Raw genomic sequence first — 15,029 nt, forward strand, 5'->3', positions numbered from 1 at the left:
CACAATTTGCTATACCTATCACCCACAACATCTTCCAGATGACTGAGCAAAAGTATTTGGGGATCCACCTGTAAGTTTGATCCTGTGACATTGCTCAGTGTGGATGCCACTGCTGACCAAAAGCTTCGGAGACTGGGACAAGACCAGACCATATGCCAGAAAGTACCCACTTCCTGTCTGCATCTTTGACAATTGGGATCTCTCTGAGGGTAAATGCGCGCCAACCTCTGTGGGGTAAAATACGCCCTGTGTAGGAACTTGAATTGTATGAACCTATCCTTTGCAGCGATCATGGAAGGAATGTAGGATATTAAACACTCCTTCCATTCCTCCTCATCTAAAGAGGGAATATCAACCCTCCACTTTTCCCAGGTTTTAGTTAGTTTGGCATCGTACTCCACTGTCAGGTATAGTGTAGAGAGGGGCTTCCCCATCACGCTGGAAGTCAAGAACCTTTCAATAGAGTCTGGTTCCAGAATGAGGGGGGCAGGGAACTGAGCCTCAAAGGCGTGCTTCAGCTGCCAGTATCTGAACTGGAAGGAAGCCGGAATAGCAAAGGATTGTCTAAGGGCTTGGAAAGTCATGAGCCCGCCATCCTTGACTATATGCTTTAATGTAAGAATTCCCTTTTTTGCCCAGAGAGAGGGGTCCGGTAAAGTGTAAAAATGAGGGAGCATAGGGTTACCCCACAGGGGCATGTGAGGTGAAATGTAATTGGGCTTTCCATATATTTTCCTAGCCTCCTGCCAAAACTTTACAGTGGTTCGCATCGGGGTTGTCATGGACAAACTGGCCCTGAGACCCCGAAACGGGAGATTGCTCAAGGCAGCAAAGGAACCCAGAATGGCTGCCTCCAGAGTGACCGCCGGATTTTGCGTGGGCTGGGAGAACCACCACCGAATCGTGACCAGAACTGCAGCCCAGTAGTAGATTTGAAAATTCGGTAGCGCCAATTCCCCCCTCCCAAAAGAGGGAGATATAAGATCTGCTTGGCCACCCTGGGTGGCCTCCCAGCCCAGACAAAGTGTATCAGCAGGCTCTCCAGCCTCCGGAAAAAAGTCCTAGGGATGGGTATGGGTGTATTGCGAAAGAAATATAGATATTTGGGAAGGTATATCATTTTTAGCAAGTTGACTCTGCCAACAGGAGTCAATGGAAGGGAACACCAAGCAGCGTACCTAGCTGTGTCATAAGTGGACGCAAATTGTTGTCCATGTAGTCTTGAACTTTACCTCTAATTTTTATCCCCAGGTATTTGAAATTATCTACCCATTTGAGCCGCGGGTGTGGTACCCTAGGGGTCGAGGGATGGAGCGGGAATAGGACCGACTTGTCCCAATTAATGCAAATCCCCGAATACCCACCGAATCGATTAATCAGATTGAGTGCAGTCTGCAAAGAGGACGATGCATCCGCTAAATAAAGCAGAGCATCGTCCGCATACAGCGATAACTTCTCCTCAATGGGTCCTACCTGAAGTCCCCTTACCCCAGGGTCGGCCCTCAACAATATAGCCAGGGGCTCCATCGCCACAGCATATAGACCCGGAGAAAGGGGACACCCCTGTCGCGTGCCTCAAGACAATTGGAACTTCCCCGAGAGGCATCCATTGGTACGTATTTTAGCTGAGGGGCCATGGTATAGCATGTGGAGCCATTTCGTAAAACCCGGGCCAAACCCGAATCACGAGAGCACTTCCCATAAGTAGCCCCACTCAACGGAGTCAAAAGCCTTCTCCGCGTCGAGTGAGGCCACCGTCCCGTTAGTCACCTCGTCCTCGTCGTGAGTATGGGGGCGTCTGATATTAATGTCAGTTCCTCTGCCGGGCATGAAGCCTGTTTGGTCCCTATGGATGAGAGCGGTAATTACCAGGTTAAGCCTATTGGCCAATACTTTTGCCAGTACTTTTGCATCCACGTTCAGAAGGGATATAGGGCGGTACAAGGAGCACAACGTGGGGTCTTTCCCTGGCTTGGGGATCACTACAATGATCGCTTCGCTCATCATGTCCGGGAGTTTCCCAAGGCGCAATGACTCAGAGAAGAGGACCTGTAGTTTGTCAACTAATTCTGTAGCATATTGTTTATAAAACTCCACAGGGATGCCATCAGGTCCCGGAGTTTTCCCTGTCTGCATTGATTTAAGTGCCCGTAGTATCTCCAAGGACGTAATTGGAGCGTCAAGCTTGTCGCGATATGTTACTGTAAGGGTTGGGATATCAATGTCGTCTAGGTATGCCCCTAGATCCTCCCCTCTATAGTCTACCCTAGACCTATAGAGGGATTCGTAGAACTCCGCAAAGCAACAATTGATCCCTTCCGGTGTGTGGATCAGCTGTTCCGAGGAGTCCCTAATATGTGAGATGCTCATCCCGCCCGCCTGTTCCCTAGAGAGCCAGGCCAACAAACGGCCTGACCGCTCTCCCTGCTCAAAAATCTGTTGGGATTGAGCCAACATTTTCTTCTGAGTAAGAGAAGTACGGAGACGAACCACCTCCTTCGTCATAAGTTGTAGATGCAAATAGTGCACAGGGTCTCGGGTACGAACAAAAAGAGCCTCCGCACTACTCGCCTCCCGCTCAGCCTTTACCAAGTCTGCCCTACGCTCCCGTCGAACTCTGGCAATGATGGTCTGGTAATGTCCCCTCGTCGTGGCTTTAAAGGCATCCCACACCACCGCGGAGTCAGCCGAGCCCACATTTACAGCCCAAAAGTCAAGCAATTCCGTTCTAAATTGGGAGTCTACTGCGGTGTCTGAAATCCAAAATCTGGAGAGCCTCCATATCCTTTCTACTGAACCTAGAGAGAGATCCAAGGACAACAACAAGGGTGCATGGTCGGAAATTCCCCTAGGCAATATTTGTATGTCTGTGACCCGCGGGAGGACCTGGCTCCCTGCGAAGACCAAGTCTATGTGGGAAAACGTTCTGTGAGAGGCCGAGTGGCATGTGTATGCCCTAGATTGGGGGTGACGCCACCTCCAGACATCAGTCAGGCCATAAGTATCCGCCCACTCAGCCAACCCAGGGCAATGATGTCCCGCAGGAGTTAGCCTGTCTAAATCCGGGTCAGGGACCAGATTAAAATCCCCCAATATGACATTGTTATCAGAGGCAAAGTCGGCCATCTTACCGGTGATCTGATTGAGCACCAGCAAGGAGGCCGGGGGAGGCAAATATAAGCCCACAATAGTCCACGTTAGAGAATATATTTTAGCGTGAATAATAACGTACCGTCCATCAGGGTCCAGGGCCAAATCCAAGAGCCGAAAAGGAAGTGACTTCAATACCAGTATAGTTACACCCCTAGAGAATGTGGAGTGCGTGGAGTGGTAGTGGTGTCCCACCCATGGTTTTTTAAGGGCCAGAACCCTACTTCCTGTTAGGTGCATTTCCTGGAGCACACATATATGTGGGTTATAAGATTTAATGAATTGGAACACCAGAGAGCGCTTAACCGGGGAATTCAGTCCCCTGGTGTTCCAGGAGATGATGTTAAGTGAGGACATGACCACCGGGAGTGTTAAGAATGTTAGGATCAATAGAAATCACAGCTCTCGGACTGGACCCCGGGACCCGAACCGGACACATTTGTAGACAGTGCAATGCCGATGAGTCAATTATTTTGGTACAAATAACAAACAAAAACAAAACCAAACTAAAAACAGATAAAGCATACCAATAACTAAAGTAAATGAAAATAGCCCCAATAGGGGAACTTACACCACCCCCCACCCCACCCGACCCCCCAAAACTGAGGCGGGTTTCAATCCCGAACTTATGGAGCTCGCCGGCTGCAACAGAGGGTCCGTGGAAGAGGCAAACTCACCCCCCCGAAACTTCACACGGGGGGGGAGCAGCATTTCAAGCGGCTTATAAACTTGGGAGCTCTGCTTGTGATACAGCAGGCTGTGGGGACTTAGAAAGTCAGATGAAGGGGAAATATTCCATAGTGCGACCCCACAGTAAAGTCGATTCATCTTTGGGTGAAGATACCGAACAAAAATTTCCGAACACCCCTCAAGAAAACAAGCAATTATAAAGGAACTTCATATTTCAACGGTCTCCTGACCAAGTTCTTTGGCAGGGGCATTATCTTAGAATTTCCCTGGAAGGGGTAGAAATGTCTCCTTCCAAGTCTGCCCACACCATGGATTGAACTGGGCATAACCTGTGCAACGAAGAAAGTCATCCATGTGGGAGTACGTATATTACCTCAGACCTGGGCCAAGGCTATGGTGAACAAACAGTGAGGGATCTCACAGTACATACCAGGTAAACCGTCAACGGTTCTCTGTGGTAGCGAATCCAGCCAGGCTGAGGCCTCCCTTGGAGAGGTAAAAAAACGAGTTGTCTCGCCATCCTGGACTCTCAGGCGAGCAGGGAAGAGTACACTGTAGCGAAACTTAGGAAATCTTTTGACAGAGTCGCCTTAACTTGGTCAAAAGATTTCCTAAGTTTCTGGGTCTCTACCGAATAGTCGGGGAAGATCATCAACTTCGTGTTCCGGAATCTGAGGTCCCCAACGTTTCTAGAGGCACGGAGAACTTCGTCTCTATCTCTAAAATTGAGTAGACGGAGAATGAAGGTGCGAGGGGGGGATCCAGGAGGCCCCGGCCTAGGCGGGATGTGGTGCGCCCTCTCCACTGTGTAATAAGGTGACCAGCGGGCCTCGGGTAAAAGGTCACGGAGCAAACCCTCTATGAAGGAGGTAGGGTTATTCCCCTCCGCCCCCCCGGTAAACCAACAATGCGAAGGTTATTACGCCGGTTCCTGTTCTCCGCATCCTCGGCTCTATATTCAAGGGCCTTTACTTTAGTTTGGAGCATACAGAGTGATGCCCTATGTTCCGCAATGGTGTCTTCAGTGGTACTCAGTCTTTGCTCCGTCTCAGTGACTCGCAATCTGATTTTTTCTATATCTTGGCAGATTAGACCCATATCCATCTGAACTGCTTAAATCTTTGTTGTTAGCGTTGATTGGCAAGTAGCAATGGCCACCATGACATCCGCCAACCAAGGGGGCAGAGAGTCATCCGACTCCATAGTGTCTGTCTGCGCAACTCTGTGGGTACTGCGTATGTTACGGCCTCCAGGAGGGCCCCCCACCTATGCATTTTTAGTGCTTTTTGCATTTTGCAGATTTGCACTACAGAACGTGTTCCATAGGAAACCATGTTAAATGGACTGTAGTGCAAATCTGCAAAATGCAAAAAGCACTAAAAATGCATATGTGCGAATCCTGCCATAGTCATTTTTTTTTGGACTTTGTTCACCATTTATTGTATTTTCACCTATTGTGTTTGTGAGCGCTTTATCTTTATTCATATTTTTCTCAAATGTTTGGCACTTTGTGTATAGCAGCTGTGTTTTGTACTATATTTCTTTGGATACACCATTAGCGCGAGCATATATATTTAGTTTATATATTTTTTTACATTTACACGCACATGAACTTTAATGGCATCCCAGTCTTACTCTATAAGGTTCAATATTGAGTTGGCCCACCCTTTGCACCTATAACAGCTTCAACTCTTCTGGGAAGGCTTTCCACAAGGTTTAGGAGTGTGTCTACGCGAATGTTCTTCCAGAAGTGCATTTGTGAGGTCAGGCACTGAGGTGGACGAGAGGGCCTGGCTTGCAGTCTCCACACTAATTCATCCCAAAGGTGTTCTATCAGGTTGTGCTCATGACTCTGTGCAGGCCAGTCAATTTCCTTCACCCCAAACTCGCTCATCCATGTCTTTATGGACCTTGCTTTGTGCACTGGTCCAAATAACTTGGTGGAAGGGGGATTAGGGTATGGGGTTGTTTTTCAGGGGTTGGGCTTGGCCCCTTAGTTCCAGTGACGGGAACACTTAAGGTGCCAGCATACCAAGACATTTTGGACAATTTCATGCTCCCAACTTTGAATGAGCGAGTTTGGGGTGGAGGAACTTGACTTCACAGAGCCCTGACCGGGACCCGATTGAAACAAAGACAAACTTTAATTTTTTCTTAAAAATGTTTGATCTTTTTGCCTTTATATAGCTAAAAATAATTTTAAAAAACCCAGTGGCGATTAAATACAACCAAAAGTTTGCTCAAAACAATTAAATATGATTTATTTGGGTACAGTGATGAAGTGGATAAACAATTGATTTTTTGGCAGTGAGATAATTAATTTAACAAAGTAAATATGAATTTAATCTGAAGAGATTTCTGCTTTTTTAGTTTTTTTTTCTACAACACTGTGTTCATGTTGACAGTCAAGTGAAAAATCAAGTATCATGGAAATTGATGAATTTTCCAACATATCTGAACAGGCAAACATTAGAGCTTAATTTCATCAGTGCTACAAATATTTTCTATAATTGAATAAGAACACAAGGAAAATGTGTCATTTTATTCAATTATTCAATAAAAATATCAATATATTTATTGGCGTATTATAAAAAAGTGGGTACATCCTTGGCCCCAGAAGCTGGTATTGACCTCTTCAGTGAAAATTACTTCTTGTAAGAGTTTTGCACAAATGCATACCAGTCTCTGATATCAAATCAGTCATTTTTTAAGCACTCCTTCAGCAAAATTCTTCAGTTACAAGATGTTTGTGAGTTTTTTTGTATGGACTCCTTGCATACCAGTATACCACTTCAATGGGATTCAAATCGGTGTTTTGACTTGGACAGCCCATAACATTTCTTTGTTTTAAGCCATTCCTTAGTGGATATGATAGTGTGCTTCAGTTCATATTGAATTGAAAAATACATGTTTGGTTCAACTTAATTTTTTGAACAGATTGCCTGACATTTTCATCAAGCACACTTTAATATGATGTAGAATTCATAGCTGACTGATGACTGCAGGCTTCCCAGATCCTGAAGCAGCAAGGCAACCCAAACCATAACATTTCCACCACCATGCTTCATGGTTGATAAGAGGTGCGTCTCCTGAAATTCTATCTTCGATTTGCACCATGTCTATTCTTACTGTGGCCAAACAACTTTATCTTTGATTCACCAGTCCACTGCACATTGTTCTAGGTCAGTGATGATGAACCTTTTTGAGCCAGAGTGCTCAAACAGCGACACAAAACCAACTTATTTTGGTTAACACGGAATTAAACCTACCAGCAGCTCTGTACAGAGGATGGGACTGATCATCCTTCTGAATGAGCCCTAAGGGACCAAAAATGTACGATTCTGCCCAGAAAAAAAACTTTTGTGATTTTTAAAGGAATGCGTTACACTCAGAATGCAGGGATTGGGAGTGTGTTCCGCTCAGAATGCAGGGATCAGGAGTGCGTTCCGCTCAGAATGCAGGGATCGGGGGTGTGTTCCACTCAGAATGCAGGGATCAGGAGTGCGTTCCACTCAGAATGCAGGGATCAGGAGTGCGTTCCACTCAGAATGCAGGGATCGGGAGTGCGTTCCGCTCACAATGCAGGGATTGGGAGTGCGTTCTGCTCAGAATGCAGGGATTGGGAGTACGTTCCACTCAGAATGCAGGGATCAGGAGTGCGTTCCGCTCAGAATGCAGGGATCAGGAGTGTGTTCCCCTCAGAATGCAGGGATCAGGAGTGCGTTACGCTCAAAATGCAGGGATCAGGAGTGTGTTATGCTCAGAATGCAGAGATCAGGAGTGCGTTACGCTCAAAATGCAGGGATCAGGAGTGTGTCACGCTCAGAATGCAGGGATCAGGAGTGCGTTACGCTCAGAATGCAGGGATCAGGCGTGTATTACGCTCAGAATGCAGTAATCAGGAGTTACACTCAGAATGCAGGGATCAGGAGTGTGTTACGCACAGAATGCAGGGATCGGGAGTGTGTTATGCACAGAATGCAGGGATCAGGAGTGTGTTACGCACAGAATGCAGGGATCAGGAGTGTGTTAAGCTCAAAATGCAGGGATGCATTTGCTGAGAACTGGTAAGGATGCATTTGCTGTGCATTGGGTATACCCAGCCATACATTCCATGGTTATACGGTTACTGCACGATTGTTTGGGTATGTGGATGCATAACGGTGCCTAGATGTTTTTGTTTTAGACAACGTTGTATTTTTAGATGGTTGTAGGTGGAGGAGCATCTTTCTGTATTTGACCTTTTTTAATTAATACATTTTTGACATTAATTTTCGATTATTTTTGTTTTCTATTTTTTTGATTGCTATATCCCTGTGGCTCTATTTTGTGACATCTTAACTGTTCCTTCTCCCTGGCACAGTCCTTCTCCCTTGTATGCAGCTTTTTGGACACTGAGCCCCACTTCCTTTGGATAGTGAGTGGATGAGCTCTCAGTAATAATTGTATTCCACAGAGTGGTTCCCAGTTTTCTATTTTTTGTCCATATAAACATCTCACCTGTCTCCAGCGTTTCCTGATCCGGCAGCTCATTTCCACTTGCACATCACCCCTGATCAATCCCAGCTGCATGAGAGCTGTGGAACACGTCACCCCTGGCCCCAGAGATTTGAGGGAGATGTAGTTTGATGGGGGGGTGTGGTGTGGACGAGACAGCTTCTATGTTTGGATTTGCATGCGCACGCACGCACGTCACCCCTGGCCGCTTTTTCTTTGTCACGCCCACTTGGACACGTCACCGGTGTGGTGTGGACGATTTCAGTGTTTAAGTGTGTGCTTTTCTCCATTTTTCCTGGCGTGCCCACAGAGAGGGCTCGGCGTGCCGGCAGCGGCATGCGTGCCACGGGTTCGCCATCACTGTTCTAAGTTCTAGGTGGAACTTTCCTTACTTATATGATCAATCGTAAACTGCAGTCTTGCTCTAATGTTCTTTTTTAGAAGCAAAAGTTTTTTTTTTTCTGGCATGTCTCCAATGCAGGTTTAATTGGTGCAATCTCTTTCTGAATATAGATGAATTGACTTTGAAATCAACTGCAAGAGTTACCTGCAGATCCCCCAATTACATTTTTAGGTTCTTGAAGACCTTTTTTACCAGCAAATGATCAACTTTGGCTAAATTAGCTGGGACAAATCATCAACCCTTTAAAATCTATGGCTTTTGTGCTTTCTTTTTCTTACAGTAGAATTAATGATGTTAAATTATTTGGTAATCTTTTTGAATCCCTTGCCAGACTCATGGTCATCCAAAACTTTCTTTCTGAGGTATTTACAGTGCTCTTCTGATTTCTACATGATAACATCCCACACCACAATAGCAAACAGGAGACCAGGTTCAAGATACCTGAGGTTTAAATATTAAAGTATCCACCAGCATACTCCTAAGTGGGTTCTAATCATAATTCAATCTGAAACACTTGATTCTAATTTTATGGATTTGACGTGGCATTAAATGAAAGGGTTACTTGCTTTTTCCAGATGAAAATCTGCACTTTCATGAAATTAGAATAGATCATAATGAGAATCAACTGGGGTTGATTTACTAAAACTGGAGAGTGCAAAATGTGGTGCTGCCCTGCATGGTAGCCAATCAGCGTCTAACTTTAGCTTGTTCAATTAAGAAGAAAAAGGGGTTCCCCTAAATTTAGGGAAACCTCTTTTTCTTCTTGCTCTAAATACTGGATGTGGCACTTTTAAGCACAGATCTGCCATTCACTGTTTTCATCTAGCTTATTCAATTAAGCTATGACAATAAAACCTGGAAGTTGATTGGTTTCTATGCAGATCTGCACCAGATTTTGCACTCTCTAGCTTTGGTAAATCAACCCCAATCTGTCAATTTTATGAGTCATTTGTTCAGGTATTAAAATGTGTAAAAAACGTGCTACGTGATCAAACATAAAAGTATACAAGCAGCAAACCTCTTGTGAGATATATGCACAATAAAAGCAAAAAAAACATATTGGTTGCGCTAATCAATGAAAAGATGAAATGAAGAAAAATAGTCCACAAGTGATATGATGTGTTGAATCCTGATGTCACTCTACGCCGTTCACCACCATAGTGAATATAAACACGACAGTGCCTCCACCAATCAGCAGAAAAGCTCGCTTACCAGCTCCAATTGATCTCTCATTACAAGGGAACAAATGCACTTGTGGCTTTAACCCAGCCTAGGCCTTTCTCTTGATCCAGATGGTCTCCTATGCAGGATCAACGCATGGCACCAAATCAGATAAGAAGATTTAAAAAAAAAAAAAAACAAAGTGTTCCACATAGTGTAACATCCTTTTACCATTTATTAAATTATGAAAGATTGCACATACAGCTGCCGCCAGTATCAAGTGCCTTTTGTTTAAAGTGTATTGGCCGGTACACAAACAAAGCTGTCCTTCTAGAGCACTTGTGGGATTGGTGACGTCAGCCCGTCGCTCCGCCCTATACATTTTGTCATAGATGACGTCGTCCAGGGGCATTTGTTCAGGTATGTTACCTTTAAAGAGGAAGTAAACTTACAACTTTAAGTTTTACCTGTAGGTAAGCCTATAATATGGCACAGTCTAGGAGATATTTACTGTATACTGCGCTGATGACATCATCCGCGAATGCGTCTGAAGGAATGGCCGCCTGTACTGTTTCTTCAGAGCTGTGTCCAGGGCCTCTCGCGTGCATGCCGTCATTGCAGCCACGGTCAGTCACAGAGCTGGAGTCCAGGAACCCAGAAGGAAGACCGGGTGAAGATGTACGCCATCTCCAACAATGACATCTCATTGCTGGAAGGCTTCTTTTTGAGATAAGTTTTACATAATGTGCTAGTATGTGGTTCATACTAGCACATTATATCTTTGCCTTGCAGGTAAGGAAAAAAAAAGTGCAGCAGTTTACAACTGCTTTAAAGGGGTTGTAAACCCTCATGTTTTTTCACCTTAATGCATCCTATGCATTAAGGTGAAAAAACTTCTGACACTGACCGGCCCACTTGCCCCCCCGTTTTACTCACCTGACCCCCTTCGATCCTTCGATCCTTCGGCGGAGATGCGCTATACCTCTCTCCCTGTGGTTCACGGCTCTTGATTGGATAGATTGATAGCAGCGCAGCCATTGGGTCCCGCTGCTGTCAATCAAATCCAATGACGTGGGAGCTGGAGGACGGGGCCGAGTCCTACATTCTGCATCTATAGACGCAAATGCTGGACTCAGGAGTCCGCTTTTAAGGTAACCCCCCCCCCGGGAGAGGGCTTCTCCTAGGGGGTTATACAATGCGGGGAGGAGCTGATAGCTCTGCCAGGGGACCCCAGAAGATGATGATCGGGGCCACTCAGTGCAAAACGAACTGCAGAGGAGGTAAGTATGATATGTTTGTTATTTAAAAAAAAAAAAAAAACGAAGCTTTACAATCACTTTAAGTCACTGGATAAAGATCCAATGTTTGCCTGCCCAAATATGTTAAATAAGTCAACAATGTTCTTCAATAAAAAATTAAAAAATAAACAGAAAAAATGCCAGACCAAAATTGAATGAAAGAATTAAAGATAATTTTAATTGTTGGTAAAGAAAAAGTCATAAAAACAGCCAACGCTTGGAAGGACTTCAACCATAGTGAAAACAGTAGTGAGTTCTCCTTGTGGAGTAACAACTTGACAGCAGTTACTGAGAAGTAATAGAAGGGATTGTACAGCAGATCAATATTAATCTCATTTTATGGTGCAAAAATATAGTAGACATAGTAGCACTACAAACCTGAATACTCCATTTTAAATACTCATAAATAGAGTTATGCTGTCTATGATTGATATATATTTTAATGGTATTTTATTTTATTTTATGCTTGCAGTGTTTTAGTTTTGAGTATAATGTGTTGCAGCCAGCCAGCTTGAGTACTTTTGTACACGTCACTGTTCCATGTGTACAAGTTGTCCACCCCTTCAAGCACTTGACCACCAGCTATGTAGCCTCCTCTAATGGACAGTGTAGGATGCAGATTATGATTTTGTAAGGGCTTGCAACCTGTACACTTACTTCTGCGTCACTGCTTGCATTCTTCTGGCAGATAAACATAACTTGTCAACATTCTGTTGAATTCAGTTAATGCTCAGAGGTACTGAAATTATATGGCATTATGTTCTAAAACATGCCGGTTCTGTACAATTATACTGATTATTTCAAATAGAGCATGTTTCCACAATAGACTGATTCATTACCCATTCATATGCCAGTGTTTTTCTTCGAACATCTTTGTAAAGTTTAATTATGTGATCTAATTCCATAGTCTGTTTATAATCAGATTTTTCATGAGAGTTTGCCTTCCGATTTTATGATGGGAAAGTCCTCAGTGTCCAAAACATGTGGAAAAACAAGACATTTATCAAAATAATACAAACTGTATAATTGTATAGTTTACTGTGCTTATTGGTAGAGAGTGGTTATCTACAGTGAATAGGACTCCCTTGTTCTTCTTTTCATGTGTTAATGTTTATCGTTTTTAGTTATTATAATTAAAACATTTTTTGTATTAATAAAAAAGTGCTAAATGTATATAACGGTATATTATCGAGCAATTACTATGTATATTGTGTATAAAAATAGGAATATTATCCCCTTCCCGCCGACCGTACGCACATATGCGTACTTGGCTTTCCGGGGTTATACCGGGATGATGCCCGCAGCTGCAGGCATCATTCCGGTACCGTTGTTTACAGCGGGCGATCGGCTACCCGTGTATAACAGCCGATGCGGCTAAAAGCCGCTCGGTTGTTATACCGGAGGAGTGGGAGGGGACATCTCCCGCCGCTGTTACCGGGCCTCCTGTGCGATCGTGAGGCCCGGTGTCCAATCGGGTACTTTCGGCGGCTGGGGGCGGGCTGGAACGAAGCTGTGAGCGGCTTCGTTCCAGCCTTCTTGTTGTAAACGCGGAAGCGACGTCATGACCTCACTTCCCGTTTACTCGGCTGCCAATGGCGCCGAATTTAAAAAAGTACACAGTATTCAGAATCACCGTTTTCGGCGATCTGAATACTTTGAAGTGTAAAGGAGGGATGGGGGGTCTTTTAGACCCCCCATCCGTCCATAAAGAGTACCTGTCACCACCTATTACTGTCACAAGGGATGTTTACATTCCTTGTGACAGCAATAAAAGTAAAAAAAAAAAAAAAAGTTTTTAAAACACAATTTATAAAGTAAAAAAATAAATAAAATAAATAAAAAAAAATAAATTTTTTTTAAAGTGCCCCTGTCCCCGCGAGCTCGCGCAGCGAAGAAAGCACATACGGAAGTCGTGCCCGCATATGTAAACGGTGTTCAAATCACACATGTGAGAGTATCGCCGCGATCGTCAGAGCAAGAGCAATGATTCTAGCCCTAGACCTCCTCTGTAACTCTAACCTGGTAACAGTAAAAAAATTTTAAAGCGTCGCCTATGGAAATTCATAGGTACCGTAGTTTGTCGCCATTCCACGAGTGCGTGCAATTATAAAGGGTGACATGTTTGGTATCTATTTACTCGGCGTAACATCATCTTTCAGATTATTCAAAAAAATTGGGGTAATTTTACTGTTTGGATTTTTTAAAATTCATGAAAGTGTCCCTTTTCCAAAAATTTGCGTTTAAAACACCGCTGCACAAATACCGTGTGATAAATAATATTGCAACAATTGCCATTTTATTCTCTAGATTCTCTGCTAAAAAAATATATATAATGTTTGGGGGCTCTAAGTAATTTTCTAGCAAAAAATATGGATTTTAACTTGTAAACACCAAATTTCAAAAATAGGCTTAGTCATGAAAGGGTTAAAATGAGCCTGATTTACTAAAGTTGTTGAGACTCTTAGCACAATGAATTGTGTGAATGTTCACTTCCATTTTCTAAGCATATGGAAAGCAAAATCCTTTATCTCATCTGCACATAACTGGAAGAGTAAAGTTAATAGTGACACTATTTATTATTTTAAGATTCTCAACTCCTTGAGTACATCAGCCCAGTCATCTTACATGTATGTTTGATTAATGTAGATGTAAACCAAACTAAATGACATTTACTTTGCTTTGCTATGTGCACTGTCTATCTTAAACAACTTTTTTTTTTTTTAACATTCTGTTTCCCCGTTTTTCATTCTTTATTGATTCTTAGTGCTGCTATCCTCCTGCAGCCTCTTTGCAGTGACTTCTTATCTATACGCATGCAATCCAGAGATGGATTACAGCATTTCTCAGAGCAGGTTTCTTGATGGTGACCACAGTGGAGCATGCCTGTGCAATGTGAGTTGATATGTCCACATGTAGTCTCCATCAGAAGCCTATGTGACTGGGTGACAAATGCAATAGCACAACCAGTCGGTGGGGACAGTGTTTTCATCCTATAACATGAACATGGCGGGATCACTAGGTATTGTTTTAAAGTGTTACTAAACCCACATCAGTAAAATCAGTCTCTATATGCAGTAAAGCATGCTTGTTATACTCACTGTGGTACCTAAAGGGTTAATTCTCTGCATTGTGTAAAAAGGCTTTTTGATCCTGTCTTCCCTGATCCTCCCTTCTTCCACTGTCCCCAATCCATCTCCTGATAGTACAGAGCCTTTGAAGTCATTCTGCACATACTAAGTTTGGTGTGTATTGCTAGAGATTTTTTTTTCTTCAGATGGTGCACAGGGCCAATCAGCACTGTCCAGACAGAGGGTCAGGGGTCCAGCAGCCTCATAGGACAGTCAGAGTAGAATGAAAACTTTTCCTACAAGTTTTAACCAGACACTGATAGAAGTTATACTGCTGATAAGAAAAGGTATTTAGCAGTTTATCTTTACTAAAATAATTTCATTTCCATATTTTGTGTACTGTGGGAGACCAGATATAGTCAATGCAAGGTCCTGGGTTTAGTAACACTTTAAAAAAAATGTTAAGTTAAAAAAAAAATGATACATTTGAATTAACATTAACATGTTAAAGTGTATCTTGCAACTTTTTTCTTTTTAATTCTGGATAGGGTGGGTAAAGAGGATTCGAACTCCTGTCAGGTTTCACCATCACAGTCCCTAGAGTCCCCAAGACAGGGCAACACAGACAGAAATAGATAGATAGATAGATAGATAGATAGATAGATAGATAGATAGATAGATAGATAGATAGATAGATAGATACAGGGCTCAAAATTTCAAGTCCTGAGCTACTAGCCAGGCCTTGAGAGTTACTCGCCACCA

The 15,029-nt window shown here is 43.5% G+C and overlaps 1 long non-coding RNA gene across 1 annotated transcript in view; it reads left to right on the forward strand.

The window, feature by feature from the left end:
- Positions 1-14,085, forward strand: part of LOC141144168 (uncharacterized) — an 88,613-nt gene extending 74,528 nt beyond the window's left edge. Inside the window, exon 4 of the long non-coding RNA XR_012244365.1 lies at positions 13,964-14,085. This is a non-coding gene — a long non-coding RNA (uncharacterized lncRNA). The remainder of the gene's footprint in view (positions 1-13,963) is intronic.
- Positions 14,086-15,029: the final 944 nt, after the last annotated feature.

This window comes from Aquarana catesbeiana, linkage group LG01, assembly GCF_042186555.1.
Source record: "Aquarana catesbeiana isolate 2022-GZ linkage group LG01, ASM4218655v1, whole genome shotgun sequence".
Lineage (NCBI taxonomy): Eukaryota > Metazoa > Chordata > Amphibia > Anura > Ranidae > Aquarana > Aquarana catesbeiana.